The following is a 14410-nucleotide window of genomic DNA, read 5'->3' on the forward strand; positions in this document are numbered from 1 at the left end:
TGTTCTGGTCAGGGCTTTGGAGCGGAGCCCGGAGCAGATCCGGAGCAGTAGAGCTGCAGGATTTTGCCTGGAGCTGGAATGGAGCCGGAGCACAGCTCCAAATCCCTGGTTCTGGTCACAGTTTTGAACTTTGCTGCCCTGCAGCCAGGTACACAGATGAATGCCCCTCCCCTGTTAAAGCCCTGGGAAGTTTTGAACTTGCTCTTCCTGTTTGCTCAGTGTGGAGAGCTCATATAGCAGCTGCCCAGCTGAGCATGCCGGCTCCACACAGCAAATGCACTCCTGCCTGGAGTGCATGGGAGATGGTGGATCTCGTGGGTCTGTTGGGAGAGGAGGATGTGCAGTCACAGCTCCACTCCAGCTGCAGGAACTTGCTGGGGCATAGAGGGATGGGCTACAATAGGGAGACACAGCTGTGCCTTGTAAAACTCAGAGCTGCAGCAGGCATAATAGAAAGCAAGGGGAAGCAAATAGTTGCTCTGGTGCAGAGCTGCTGATATGCTGCTTCTACAAGGACGGGACTACGGTCAGGGTGGTGAATAGCCTAGCCCCTCCCCCCAGCTCTTCTTACAGCCTTGTGTTCATAACGCACAATGCAGTACTGAAGAGCAGTGCAGGATCCATGCTTTCCTCACACAGATGGCTGGTTTGCACGTTACCAGGGCAGTTGAAAAGCAGCTGGAAACTTAGGATGCCCATGGAATGATGGGACTGAGAAACTCGCATCATGTGATACTGAGCCTGCTCCCATGGGGCATTGCAAACCCTTCTCAAAACACCTTGTGGCAAGTTGTACAATGGGATAGCTACCCACAGTGCACTGCTCTCTCTGTTGATGGAAGAGCTACTACTGTGGATGTGCTCTGCTGACACAAGGACCATAGTGTGGACGTGCAGTAGCGGTTTAATTACAGTGGTGGCTGTATGTCGATGTAACTTAAATCGACTTAGCTTTGTAGGGTAGACAGCCTAAGAATTAAGTGGGTTGTTTCTTAATAAAGAGAAAGAAGGTAGGTGAGTTAATATTTTTTTTATTGGACAACTTCTGCTGATGGAAGGGATAAACTTTTGAGCTTCATAAAGCTCTTCAGGTCTGGGGAAGATAACCAGAGTGCCTGAGTTAAGTACAAGTCAGGACAGATTGTTAAGCATAAAGGGTTTGTTCATGTAGGAGACTACTTAAAATGAAGTGAGTAATTAACAGCAGGCAGAAGAATGAATTACAAATTGTAATGAGCCTTAAAACCAATGTGTCTGTTTAGTCCACAGTTTTTAGTGTCTAGCAGAACCAGGAATTTAAATTCCCAAGCTCATCTTTTGTGTGGGTTTCCTTTGAAGACCTGGAGTGATCGCTTTGTGAAAAGTGTTTGCCTGCAGGTGATATGGTGTTTTGTCTTATCACTTTTCTGTGTGCATTCATTTTGAGAACTTAACTATATATAATGTCTGTTTCCTTACTTCTGACTCACGATGACTTGTTGCAGCCATGAGACAGAGGCAAATCCAGTATGATTGTTTGTATGCAAATAGAATATGGAACTGGATGACAGAAACAAATACCCACTGGAATTTGGCTTATTAGGTTGTTTCATATTTGGGCTTTGTTTATATCGGAGATAACACACAAGACTCTATGGAAAGAGGAAAGCTCTATTGCTTTTCAAAGTATGCTCAGTGTTAACGGTTTTTTTTTCCTGCTTGTAAATGCTCTCAATTGACTGTAAAATGTAATAAGTGCTAGCATGGCAATGACCTTTACCTACCCAGTTGGAATAATAGGAGAGAGCTGGTCTAAGACATGTTGCAGTGATCGCTGACATGGCAAATCCTTATAATTATAAAAGGAAAACAAGGGCATGGGTGACAGTGGTTGTCAGTTGTAATAGTTCTTTCTTCTCTTGATTAATTATCAATTTGTCCTGTTACCTACATGATCTTTTAATTGAGGCTACAGGGTTAGATTCAGGCCTTGATAAGTAACACCAGCGTAGACCCCCCCCCCCCCCCCCCAGCAGGGGTTATTAGCTCATGTTGACTTGACATGAACAACTATTGGCCAATTTCCTATGTATTTTCCACATAATACACAAGTATGGCATTATAATGGATACATTTCGGAGCTCCCGTACCTGTGAATTTCTGTGCAGAAAACATATGTAATAGTGGAGTATGTTGCAGTAGTTACCAATTTTGAGACCATTCTTGCCTGATACTTAAAGTGAATTTTAAAAAACCCTTACTATAGATTTACTGTACATTGGGTAATAACAATCTGAGTAAATGCGTATGGGATAGAAAAAAATCTGATAGTCTGTCATCAGACTTCTGGATCTCTGCAACTGTTTCTAATTAACACTCAACCTACAAACACTGCAATACCATTATAGAATTTGATAGTACAAAACAGTTATATTGGACCAGTCTGCAAACTTTGGTCTGTGTAACCCAAGACCAATAACAATGTGCAATAATCTCAAGCTAGTAGAATCTGGACAAAATCAACGCTTCCTGTAGCTGTAACATGTCTGTCCTTCCCTATGTAGCATCGGTGCTCTTGAGCACAGCTAGCAAAACATGATTAGATTAGAATTTGAAAGTGAATGTGCACTCTTTGTTTTCTTAACATTTCTAATACTAGGGTACGTCTACACTACGGGATTATTCCGCATTTACATAAACTGGTTTAGTAAAACAGATTGTTTAAAATCGAGTGCACGCGGCCACACTAAGCACATTAATTCAGTGGTGTGCGTCCACGGTCCGAGGCTAGCATTGATTTCTGGAGCGTTGCACTGTGGGTAGTTATTCCGTAGGTATCCCATAGTTCCCGCAGTCTCCCCCACCCCTTGGAATTCTGGGTTGAGAGCCCAGTGCCTGATGGGGCAAAAATCATTGTCGTGGGTGGTTCTGGGTAAATGTCGTCAGTCATTTCTTCCTCCGGGGAAGCAATGGCAGACAATCATTTCGCGCCCTTTTTTCCCTGGATTGCCCTGGCAGACACCATAGCATGGCAACCATGGAGCCTGTTTTGCCTCTTGTCACTGTCACCGTATGTGTACTAGATGCCGCTGTCAGAGGCGATTCAGCAGCGCTACACAGCAGCATTCATTTGCTTTTGCATGACAGCAGAGATGGTACAGAACGGCTGCTAACCATCTACCATGCCGTTGTAAATTGGCAATGAGATGATGGTTACCAGTCCTTTTGTGCTGCACCATCTGCTGCTGTCATAGATGCCCCTGGCTAAGATCGGCCGGGGGCGCAAAAGACAAAAATGGGAATGACTCCCCGAGTCAATCCCTCCTTTACGGTATCTAAAAATAGAATCAGTCCTGCCTAGAATATGGGGCAAGTGTACTAGAGAACCAGTGTATCAGAGAACCAGAGAGCACAGCCGCTCCGTGTCAGATCCCGCAGAAATGATGAACTGTATGCCATTCACAGGGGGTGCCCCTGCAACAACCCCACCTGTTGATTCCCTCCTCCCCCAGCCTTCCTGGGCTACCGTTGCAGTGTCCCCCATTTGTGTGATGAAGTAATAAAGAATGCAGGAATAAGGAACAGTGACTTGTTAGTGAGATATGAGGGGAAGGCAGCCTCCAGCTGCTATGATAGTCCAGACAGGACATTAAGCAGTGTTGGGGAGAGGAGCCCAGCATCCCGCTGCTATGATAGTCCAGGCAGAACAGAATCTTTTCTTTACACGTGAAGGGTGGGGGCTGATGGAGCTCAGCCCCCTGTTGCTATGATGAAGATGGTTACCAGCCGTACTGTACCATCTACTGGGAATGATCAGGAGTTTTTTATCCAGGTGCCCCCAGCCGACCTCACCGGAGGCCAGCCAAGAGCACTCACGGGCTGATGATGACAGATACCAGCCCTTTTGTACTGCACCATCTGCTACAAGGCTGATGATGACGATGGATATCAGCCATATTGTACCATCAGCCACCCATGGGGGGGGGGCGCGAGGATGCTGCCGTTGACTGCTGCAGCATCGTGTCTATCAGCAGCATTCAGTACACATAGGGTGACATTTAAAAGAGTCAAGAGAGGGTTTTTTTCCCTTTTACTTCTGGGGATCAGTGAGGGGGGTAAATTGACGAGCTATGCCCTGAACCACCGCGGACAATGTGTTTGACACTACAGGCATTGGGAGCTCAGCCAAGAATGCAAATGCTTTTTGGAGACTGCAGGAACTGTGGGATAGCTTGAGTCCTCAGTCCCCACTCCCTCCCGCCATGAGCGTCCATTTGATTCTTTGGCTTTCCGTTATGTTTGTCATGCAGCAGTGTGCTGAGTCCCTGCTGTGGCCTCTGTCTGGAGATTTTTTTAAAAATGCTTTGGAATTTCATCTTCTGTAACGGAGCTCTGATAGAACAGATTTGCCTGCCCATACAGCGATCACATCCGTACGGTCCATGCTGGAGCTCTTTTTGGATTTGGATTTCCGACTGCATCGCCACCCGTGCTGATCGGAGCTCCATGCTGGGCAAACAGGAAATGAATTTCAAAAGTTCACGGGGCTTTTCCTGTCTACCTGGCCACTGCATCAGAGTTCTGATTGCTGTCCAGAACGGTCAGTGGTGCACTGTGGGATACCGCCCGGAGGCCAATACCGTCGATTTGCGGCCACACTAACCCTAATCCGATATGGTAATACCGATATTAGCGCTACTCCTCTCGTTGGGGAGGAGTACAGAAACTGGTTTAAAGAGCCCTTTATATCGATATAAAGGGCCTCTTAGTGTGGACAGGTGTGGCGTTAAATCGGTTTAACGCTCCTAAAACCGGTTTAAACGCATAGTGTAGACCAGGCCCTAGAGACATTTGAGACACTTGCAGTAGAAGGGAAGGGGAAGAGTTAGAAAAAATGACCCATCCATTCCTCTCTAAAAGAGGTACTTACAGGTTCTTTCTGCACTGCACAAGCTCTTCATATGCTTTTTTTAATGAAACATAAATATATTAGTTGTCTAAGGATTGCAAAAAGGGTTCATGAGGACCTTTTTTTCTGAGTGTCTCTTCAGAAAGGAGGCTTTTAAGTGCTTAATAAACCTGCCAAAAAGCAGTTTAATAATTCAGTTTGAGTAAAATATCAAGCCAGGGCAAAGCTCAATGACTCGTTAGCTTTCTGTGTGCCATTATGTAGGTTTGTGAGTGACCCCTGAGTCTCTTGCCCTTTGTCTTGCCACAGGGTGGAACAGAAGTATTACTGAGAGCAGTGTTGCAAGCCAGGGATAAGAGGAGCATTGCTGATTCAATTTCCTGTAAGCCCTTGGTGTGACAGCTGTATATGATATGAGAACTAAGAGAGATGGATTTTTGTTCTTAATTTAAAAATGCACCCTGATATAATTGTCTGTGACGCTTAAAGTGTTACTGAGAAAATAGTTCATTTTATACAGCAAATACTAGCAAGCTTTATAATGCCATGAAGCATAGTAATAATTTTAAAATTCTTCCTGGAGGTTACCTATGTAAGGAGCTAGAATTTTTTTCCTTAGTTTTCATCTTCAGTTAATTCACAGTGCACCGCTTCCAAAGTCGACGCTGGCCCCGTTAGTGTGGAATCACAAAGTCGAATTAGTGTCCTTAGTGTGGATACACAAATTCGACTTCGTAAGGTCGATTCCACAAATTCGAATTAAGTTGAATCGAACTACTCTTGTAGTGTAGACATACCCTAAGTATTCCTTTTTTCCCCCTTACAGGTAGGCTGATCACAAGGCCAAGGCTTTGTTCCAGGGCTTGTTTTGGCTCATCGGCATTCAGCTGAAAAACCTTTCTAAAAGGCCAGATACTTACACCATCCCATTTCCTTCCTTATTCCTAGCTGGAGCATATTATCATATTCTACACAGTGCTGCAGTGTTTATTTTCAGGTAAGCACACATTTCTAATATATTAAATATATGCTTTAAATGGAAAGTAGCGTGCTATGTTCCTTGTCAATTTATATAACGTATACTTTTTTCTAAGCAAACTACAAATCACATTTCCCCCATCTGTTCTGTCCGCTTCAAATGCTCATCTAGTGATCAAAGACTAATACAGTTGATGTATGTTCCTAGCCACCAAATGCTACTGGAGCCAACAGTAGATTTTTATTGCTATTAATGGAGAACAACTTGTAAGAGTTGATTTTTTGGAAGGGGTAGTGTTTAAAAACCAAACAAGTGGTAGTGGTTCCAGTATCCATAAATCTATGTATGGAGGGAATGTTTTACTAGAACAGGTTTGTGCCAACATCAGCAACATACTACAACCTAATAACGTGTAAATGTGTTAACCCTGTTTTTCTTTGCTTTCATTCTGAGTCTCCTGTAAGGGACTTAAACAGACAGTATGACTCCAGTGATTCTTGTAAGTGTGGCATTATGACTGTGTCCCTGGGGGCGAACAAATAGATTTAGGATTGTTCTTTCTATCAAGCTTGCTCACATTGATTAGTGAACACTGGTTTGGCAGGAATCATAGCAGAGACTGCAGTCAAAGTCTCTTCTTCCCACTGTGAGTTTGCTTCATTGTGAAGTGTCTTAAGACAGGGTTTGTCCATCTTTTTGATGCCATGGACTGGCTTGCTTCCTTCCTAAGCTGTGTCAGGGAGATCTCAGGGACTGGCACTAGGCCATGGACCGGACATTGAGGAACATTGTCTTAAGAGACATAAGGTTACTGTTGAGATTAATAGATTGCACATACATGGCTTTGGATGAATCTTTTACTTGCAAACTGACTTGAAACCATGTAAAGAGAGCCTGCCAGACATTTTGACCATTCCTGCAAGTTCTGACTTCCAGCAGGTTTTGCATCAACGTGAGAGAAATGAGGTTTGTAAGTATTTTCCTATCAGTTGTGTAGCTCAAATGTTGATCTCTTCTTACCAGTAATACTTGTCCATAAGTGATACTTTTTCAAAGATAACAGACCTAGCCTTCTTAAAAAGTCTCTCTTAAATATCTCCTGCGTTAACTTGAAAGACATTATAACACAACAAAATGGAGAAGAAAACAAGAGTAAAACAGAAAGATACACTTGCTTATTAAAGATCACTTAGGCCATTTTTCCTAATTTTGCATCTCTCACTAAGCTGATAACTGGCTGCATGTCAGCTATCTTTTTTTTTTTTGTACAGATGGTGCAATGCAATTTTAAACTTCCCCCTACGAACTAGAAGAAATCTGCATATAATTTTACAGATACCTGATCAGCAGAGTGAATTGAAAATGCATGGGCTGATTATAAAAAATCATCAGATGTGTGTGATATTTTTTCTCTCTAAGTGTAGGAAAGAGTTTTAGAGCAGCCACTATTTTAATTGGTCTAAAGTCAGGGCCGGTGCAAGGATATTTTGCGCCCTAGGCGAAACTTCCACCTTGTGCGCGCCCCCGCCCTGAGGCGCAACCCCCCCATGGCAGCTCCCCCACTCCGCCTTGAGGTGCCCCCCTTGTGGCAGCTCCCCACCTCCCACCCTCCGCCCTGAGGCACCCCCACCCCAGCTCACCCCTGCTCCGTGCACGAGCATGAGCACCCCGAGCACACCATTGCTGCTTCACTTCTCCCGCCTCCTAGGCTTGCGGCGCCTAAGCTGATTGGCGCCACAAGCCTGGGAGGCGGGAGAAGTGAAGCAGCCATGGCGTGCTTGGAGAGGAGGCGGGACAGGGGTGAGCTGGGGCGGAGAGTTCCCCCCCCACACACACACTTGCTGCAGGCGGCCCTCCCCGCACTCCCTTGCCCCAGCTCCCTCCGCCTAAATGCCGGCGATGACCGGGACGGCCGAAGATCCGGCTGCCACGGTCGCTGCCGAAGAAAATGGCGCCCCCCAAATCCCAGCACCCTAGGCGACCGCCTAGGTCGCCTAAATGGTTGCACCGGCCCTGTCTAAAGTGCAAGTGTATGTGTGTATGTTGGCAAGAGTGTCCAGAATAAGGTGAATGTTAGTACATGATTGATTTTCTTGTGATATTTTTAAACTATGCTGCATGCTGTGGTTTTTGTTTTTTAAAACTGTTTAATGTAGTGGGCATCTCGCCAAACACTTTTTTTAGTTTTAAAAAAGTGAAGTTTTCATAGAATATCTGGGTTGGAAGGGACCTCAGGAGATCATCTAGTCCAACCCCCTGCTCAAAGCAGGAACCCAACTGAAAAGTGTTAATGCTCTGTTTTAAAGTCAGAGACTAGTAAACTTAAGTGCTTGGAGTTAAATCACTCCATGTCACAGTACTAGGTCAAATAATGGAATGTAAAATCTATTTCATGGCCATTTAAAGATCTGTTGTTCTCTACTGTCAGAGTGGGAAGTATTGACCTTCATGTCATGGTTGAATTCCAGCTAGTGTAATTACATTCTCTGAAGCTAAAATTTTCCTTGTTGTTTTCAGTCAGGTCAAGTAAGAGATCTTCCTCACTTCCAGTCCTAATCCTATATTTGTCCAAAGTAAGGGATCTGCCTATTTTCTGAGCCATGATACCAGGGTACTATGGAGTAGTAGTTCAGCTCTAGCTCCACATTTTCTGACTTTCATGGACCCTTGCAAGATAAAAATTATGTCTGGGAATAATTATCTAAATCTGACACCTTTCTGGATTTGTTGACCCATCTGATAAGAACATAAGAATGGCCATACTGGGTCAGATCAGTGGTCAATGTAACCTTGTGTCCTGTCTTCCGACAGTGGCCAATATAAAAGGCTTCAAAGGGAATGAACAGAACAGGGCACTCAAATGATCCATCCCCTGTTGTCCAGTCCCAACATCTGGCAATCAGAGGGTTAGGGACACTCGATTCGTAGGGTTGCATTCCTGATCATCTTGGCTAATAGCCATTGGTGGACCCATCCTCTATGAATTTATCTAATTTTTTTTTTAATCCAGTTATAGTTTTGGCTTTCATAACATCTCTTAGCAACGAGTTCCATAGGCTGATTGTTGTGTGAAGAAGTACTTCCTTTTGTTTGTGTTTAAACCTGCTGCCTATTAATTTCATTGGGTGGCCCCTGGTTTCTCTGATTACAGAAGAATATTTTAAGCATAGAAAACATTCCATCTGATTGAAGTTAGCCATTGTAAAGGCTCACATTTTAAAAAATTTGACCATTACCAGAATTAATATGCAAGTTCCAGATAATAGCTGGGCTGAAGAGGTTAATTTTTTACTTTTTCAGAAGCCTTAACTGAGCTGATAACTGTTTTTTGTTGAGATCCCTTCCTTGAAAGGAGAGATGGGCATACCTGTGCTTTTTATAATGTGTGTTAAGTAATAAAAATCCATAGTCAGTAGTCTGGATAGGGATTCAGAATGTCTCTCATTACTCTAAGGGATCTGTAGGATAGTAAATGTGAACATTAACTAGTCTCATTCTTATTGACAGTAAAAAAAAAAAAAAAAAGCTCAAAGGAGAGAGAAATGAGTTTAGAAGGCTGATTCTCCACCGCCTTGCATGTTATAGGTTATTTTCACCTGTGCAAAGTGTGTATAAAATGTCACCAAATCAGAATGGCATCATGTTGCATCCACATTGCACTTGTGTAAATTACAATGCAAAGTGCAAGACAGTACTGAATCAGGACTTCTGTGTATTATTTTTTGGTCTAATTTTGTAGCAGTTGTATGAATTGTGTAAATCTGTATTTTTTTCAAGGGTTTATAGGTTGTCCTGTCTGGTTTTATGTATACACTACTTCATCAAAAAAAAGAAAAGCTTTGAAATGCTGTAAAATTAATATATAATGTGGGAAGCGGCAGCCAGCACGTCGCCCTGCGGCCTGTGCTGCTTTCTGCAGCTCCCATTGGCCAGGAACAGTGAACCATGGCCACTGGGAACTGCGGGGGCCATGTCTGCAGACAGTCCATGTAAACACTGTTTCTCAGCCCGCCAGTGGATTACCCTGATGGGCCACAGGTTGCCCGCCACTGGTGTACATTGTTTGTAAATAAACAGGATTGCCCCCAAAGAAATACCGTGCTCCTGTAATCAACTTCTCCTAACGGAAACAACCTGGCAAGGCCACAGACTTTGACTAACCACTTGGACCAAGAGGCAACAGTATTAACCTACATTAATGTACATGTTTTATCGGTCCTGTTTACTGAGGCCTGCTTGAAAGCCCATTAAAATCTATGGCAGTCTTTTGATTGACTTCAGTTGGCATTATCCAGTTAACAGTTCTGCTACAAAGCTCTATCTGTGCAAGAGTCCAAGCTGCACATCTGCAAAGGAGTATGTCTCTAGATTAAATGGCATCATTTTCATGCTTTTGTGCAAAATAATACTAAATGCATTGAGAACAAGCTGTTAAGGTACCTGATCTCCTGCAGCTCATAGGACTGCCTACAGGATAATTCACAGCAGCTTGACTGAATTGAGAAAAACAGCTCACTGGTAGCTTAGGTCTCTAAAGAAGTGTCACAGCAGGAAATGATTTCATTTTGAGCCTGAGAAGTATTTCAGCCAGGTGACAGCAATCATCAGAAGCAAAATTTGATATTGTTAAAGAATCCATAAATATCCAGTGTGCTCTGCATGAAAAGCTGCCCACCTTCAGGGAGAAAGTTCTGTGGAATGCTATATCAGTCACAACTCATTCTTATGGGAGTTTGAGCAAATAAAACACAACCACCTAAATTAAAAGGTTTGTAGAAATCAATAAGCATTAGAAGTGGGCCAGTATTGAAAGCCCTGGCAGCTACTTGCATTGGTATTTTGCTCCCACACCCTATCCACTCTACACAGACTGCTTATGAATTCCCACTTTGTGTCCATTTCTCATATCTACATCAGTGCCTTGTTTCATGTAGCCCCTGTTCCTAGAGCTCATCCATCTTCCCTTCTAAATCTCTTCCCAAAACTCACTTGTTTATCCTTGAATGATAGTCTTGAAAATCCAAAACCTGTACTACATAACCATCAAGACATGTTCACTGCTTTACTAAGTGACTGACTGCATGATTTGATTGATGCTCATCTGTTTCTCACACCAAAAACCCCTCAGTCCCTGTGTTGTTGACTTCTGTTTTTGTCTTAACTCTGACCTTGATCCTGCAGTTGGATCTGCACAGATGCACATGTGGTAGTCCAGCAAAGTTGGAGGAGTGAGGCGGGGTGGGGGCATGACTGCATGGCCACAGAGGTCCACCTGCGTATATCCAATTTCAGGATTTGGGACCTTGGACTATAACCTCTTCAGGTGTTAGCCTCACAAAATTCTTTGTTACTCGCACACACTAGGGGCACCAATCCGTACCTCGCTCCTAGGGCTCAGGCGTAACCCTGTCAATTTAAGTACCCAGCTGTACCCGATTCCTAGGGTTCAGGGTGTAATTTTCTGTGAGTTTGCAGGACCTTTTACCAGTAAAAGAGCCTTACACAGTAATATCCTTATCCTCTAGTTATTAACAATCACCAAAACAGAATGCACATGGTATACATACTGTGCTCACCACTCCCAGTGAGACACATGAACTCTTCTTGATAGCCAGTCAGGATCCGGTCCATCTGGAGGACTGCGGTTTCTGCACGGTGTCATTGGCAGAGTGCTGAGGTCTGTCAGCTCTGGTCTTGGGGCTGTGTCCTGGAGTTGTTCCCGAAGAACTTCCTTTTAGATCAGGGTTTCTCAAACAGGGGTCACCGCTTGTGTAGGGAAAGCCCCTGGCAGGCCGGGCCAGTGGGAGCCGCGATTGGCAGGACCTGCGGACGGGGCAGGTAAACACACCGCCCCGCCCCGCCCCGCCAGGGACTTTCCCTACACAAGCGGTGACCCATGTTTGAGAAACCCTGGTTTAGACCCCAGTTTATATAATGAAACTTGATTCCTGCTTAGCTGTATCTTAACCAATCATGTTACTAAAATTTTACTAACCACTCCTAACAAAATTCTCTAACCAATCATACCCCACCGCCTTAATTTACACCTAGCAAAATTGTTTCTGTTACATAATTAATCAAAGAACCAGATAGAGATCATACAGACAAACAATAGGGAAGTGGGAGCCATAATGAAAAACAATAAAGAAATGAGGATTTCACAACCACAGTTATTTATAAGTGGTTTCTTGCCAGACAGGATGCTATCAAACTCAGTTTTCTTTAACTGTCTTAAGATCTGTTTCTTTATCTGGTGATAGTGGGTGCTATTAGGAAGAGGTCTCCTCCTTAACAGCCTGATTGTTTTAATGTAATTTAGATGGAATGTGAGGATGTGACTTCCTGCTTCTTAGCTAATGGCTGCTGCTCTTTTAACCTGGCTGCAGACCGAAGGTTTTAGGCTTTGCAATATGGCTACAGATAAAGGCCTTATCCTTGCGCAGGGAAGACTTTGACTTATCAGTGATGCCTGTTTCAAGTCTTCACAAGAGTGACTATTGATACTATTTTAAAAATTAGTGTTTGTATCCATAAGTCATTATAATAATGTTAAGAAATGTAATTAACAGTAGCTGAATTACTCTGATGTTTGCATAATGAAGGAGTGGGAGACACAGTCTGCTTATACTGAGATATCCAATCGTTATAATAAATAAACTTCAAACTTTGGAAAACTTAATCACAAATCAACTTTTGAAAAGGTAGCTGGCTTTTAAAGAGTGTCTTACTGGAGTATGGAACAGAATTTGTAATGAACAAAATACTTTTACCAGTTAAAGCCATACAGATGATAGACTAGGGCAGACGTAGGCAAACTACGGCCCGTGGGCCACATCCGGCCCACGGGACCGTCCTGCCTGGCCCCTGAGCTCACGGCTGGGGAGCCTAGTCCCCGGCCCCTTCCCCACAGCCACACCGCTGCGCGGGCCACGCTCTGGCCTGCCGCTCCTGCTGGGCAGCGTGGGGAGCACAGCTGGCTCTGGCTGGGTGTCGCAACTGTGAGCTCCTGCTGCTGGTAAGGGGGCGGAGGGTCCTGGGGGTCAGTCACGGAGGAGTGGGCGGTCAGGGGATGGGGAACAGGGAGGGTTAGGAGTGGGACTCCCAGAGGGCCTGTCAGGGGGCTGAGATGTGGATAGAGGTCAGGACGGGAGTCAGGGGACAAGGAGCAGGGAGGGTTAGATAAGGGGGTGGGGAGTTAGTGGCGGGGGGTCCCGGGAGGAGGTGGTCAGGGGATGAGGAGCAGAGGGTGGTGGTTGGCTACGGGGTGGGAGTCTCGGGGGTGGGGGCGTCAGAGGCAGGGATGTGGATAGGGGTCGGGGCAGTCAGGGGACAGGGAGCGGGGGGGGGTTTGGATGGGTTGGAGGTTTTGAGGGGGGGCAGTTGGGGGCAGGAAGTAGGAGGGGGTGGGGGCCAGGCTGTTTGGGGAGGCACAGCCTTCCCTACCTGGCCCTCCATACAATTGTGCAACCCCAATGTGGCCCTTGGGCCAAAAAGTTTGCCCACCTCTTGACGAGGGTTATTGTTGATATTGTGTCCGTTGACATAAGATAGCAGGCAGATTTTTACCGCTGTCATGGCAGGCATTCAAGGTACATTGAAATCCCAAAGTCACTGATAAAATATCATATCTGAGAATTCTGACAGATTATTAGCGGGAGGGAAGCCACTCTGACAAAGACTGTCCAAAATAAAAAAGTGAATTTATTCTTCTGAGCTTTCTTATTCAGTTAAGTCTTGTCTAGTCCATACACAAATCTATTCACTTTCAGAATGTGTTGTGGTTCTAAAGAATTTAGATTATACCTGTACGGTATACACAAGGTAAAGGCTTTTGTTTCTTATATGGAGAATCACCTAGTAGAATGCTATTTTTGTTAATTAGAAGAGAATACAAGTTCCAAAGGGCAATAGTTAGATAGCAGATAATGGCAGAGGAAAAATTCAACAGGCAAACACAACATTTTCTAAATGGAAACTCTTTGTAGAAATGAATCTGCCAATTCTACTTCATTTGCATCTTTATTAGTAAAAACTATGAAATACTGCTGTTTAATTCTGAACACGTCCATTGTACGAGCAGAGGGGACTTGGTGTGATTTGTAAAGTTGGATTCTGCTTCTGCGGAATAGTGGTGAATGTGTGTGTGGTACTCTGAGTCTATTCCTTTTAGTTCAGTCGTGTCCAGTCATTTCAGTCTGAGCGCTAGACATCTTCTTTCAAAAAGATCAAGGAGCTGCAATCAATATTTTGATGGTAGATTTCTCTTGTTCCACTCCCTTTCTGTCACTCTGGTGGCAGAGTGGAAGGGACTTGCAAGCCCTCTGCTGCAGATATCCTTGGCATGGGGATGTACCCAGCAGGTATAGAGCCTGTGTGACCATCCTCTGTACCTCCCAGTCCAGTCTGTGGTTCAGGGGCATGATAAATGGCAGGCGAGGAAGTGGCTGGTGTGCACCGTGCTCACACTGTTCCCAGCTGGCACGTGCCCCTTGTGACCCATTGTCCATAGGTGCACATTAAGGCAGCCTTTGAGCAGAGAATCA

The 14410-nt window shown here is 44.6% G+C and overlaps 1 protein-coding gene across 8 annotated transcripts in view; it reads left to right on the top strand.

Moving 5' to 3' along the window:
* The window catches only part of PLXNB2 (plexin B2), a 334226-nt gene that overhangs the window by 104228 nt on the left and 215588 nt on the right, over window positions 1–14410 (top strand). For 4 of the 8 annotated variants that reach the window (XM_039511911.1, XM_039511906.1, XM_039511917.1 and 1 more), the window contains one exon: window positions 5715–5885. The exons of 1 other annotated variant lie outside the window; for it this stretch is intronic. The gene's annotated coding sequence lies outside the window, so the exon portion shown is untranslated. The remainder of the gene's footprint in view (window positions 1–5714; window positions 5886–14410) is intronic. 3 more of the 8 variants (XM_039511929.1, XM_039511940.1, XM_039511923.1) reach the window with 1 other exon arrangement.

This window comes from Mauremys reevesii, linkage group 1, assembly GCF_016161935.1.
Source record: "Mauremys reevesii isolate NIE-2019 linkage group 1, ASM1616193v1, whole genome shotgun sequence".
Lineage (NCBI taxonomy): Eukaryota > Metazoa > Chordata > Testudines > Geoemydidae > Mauremys > Mauremys reevesii.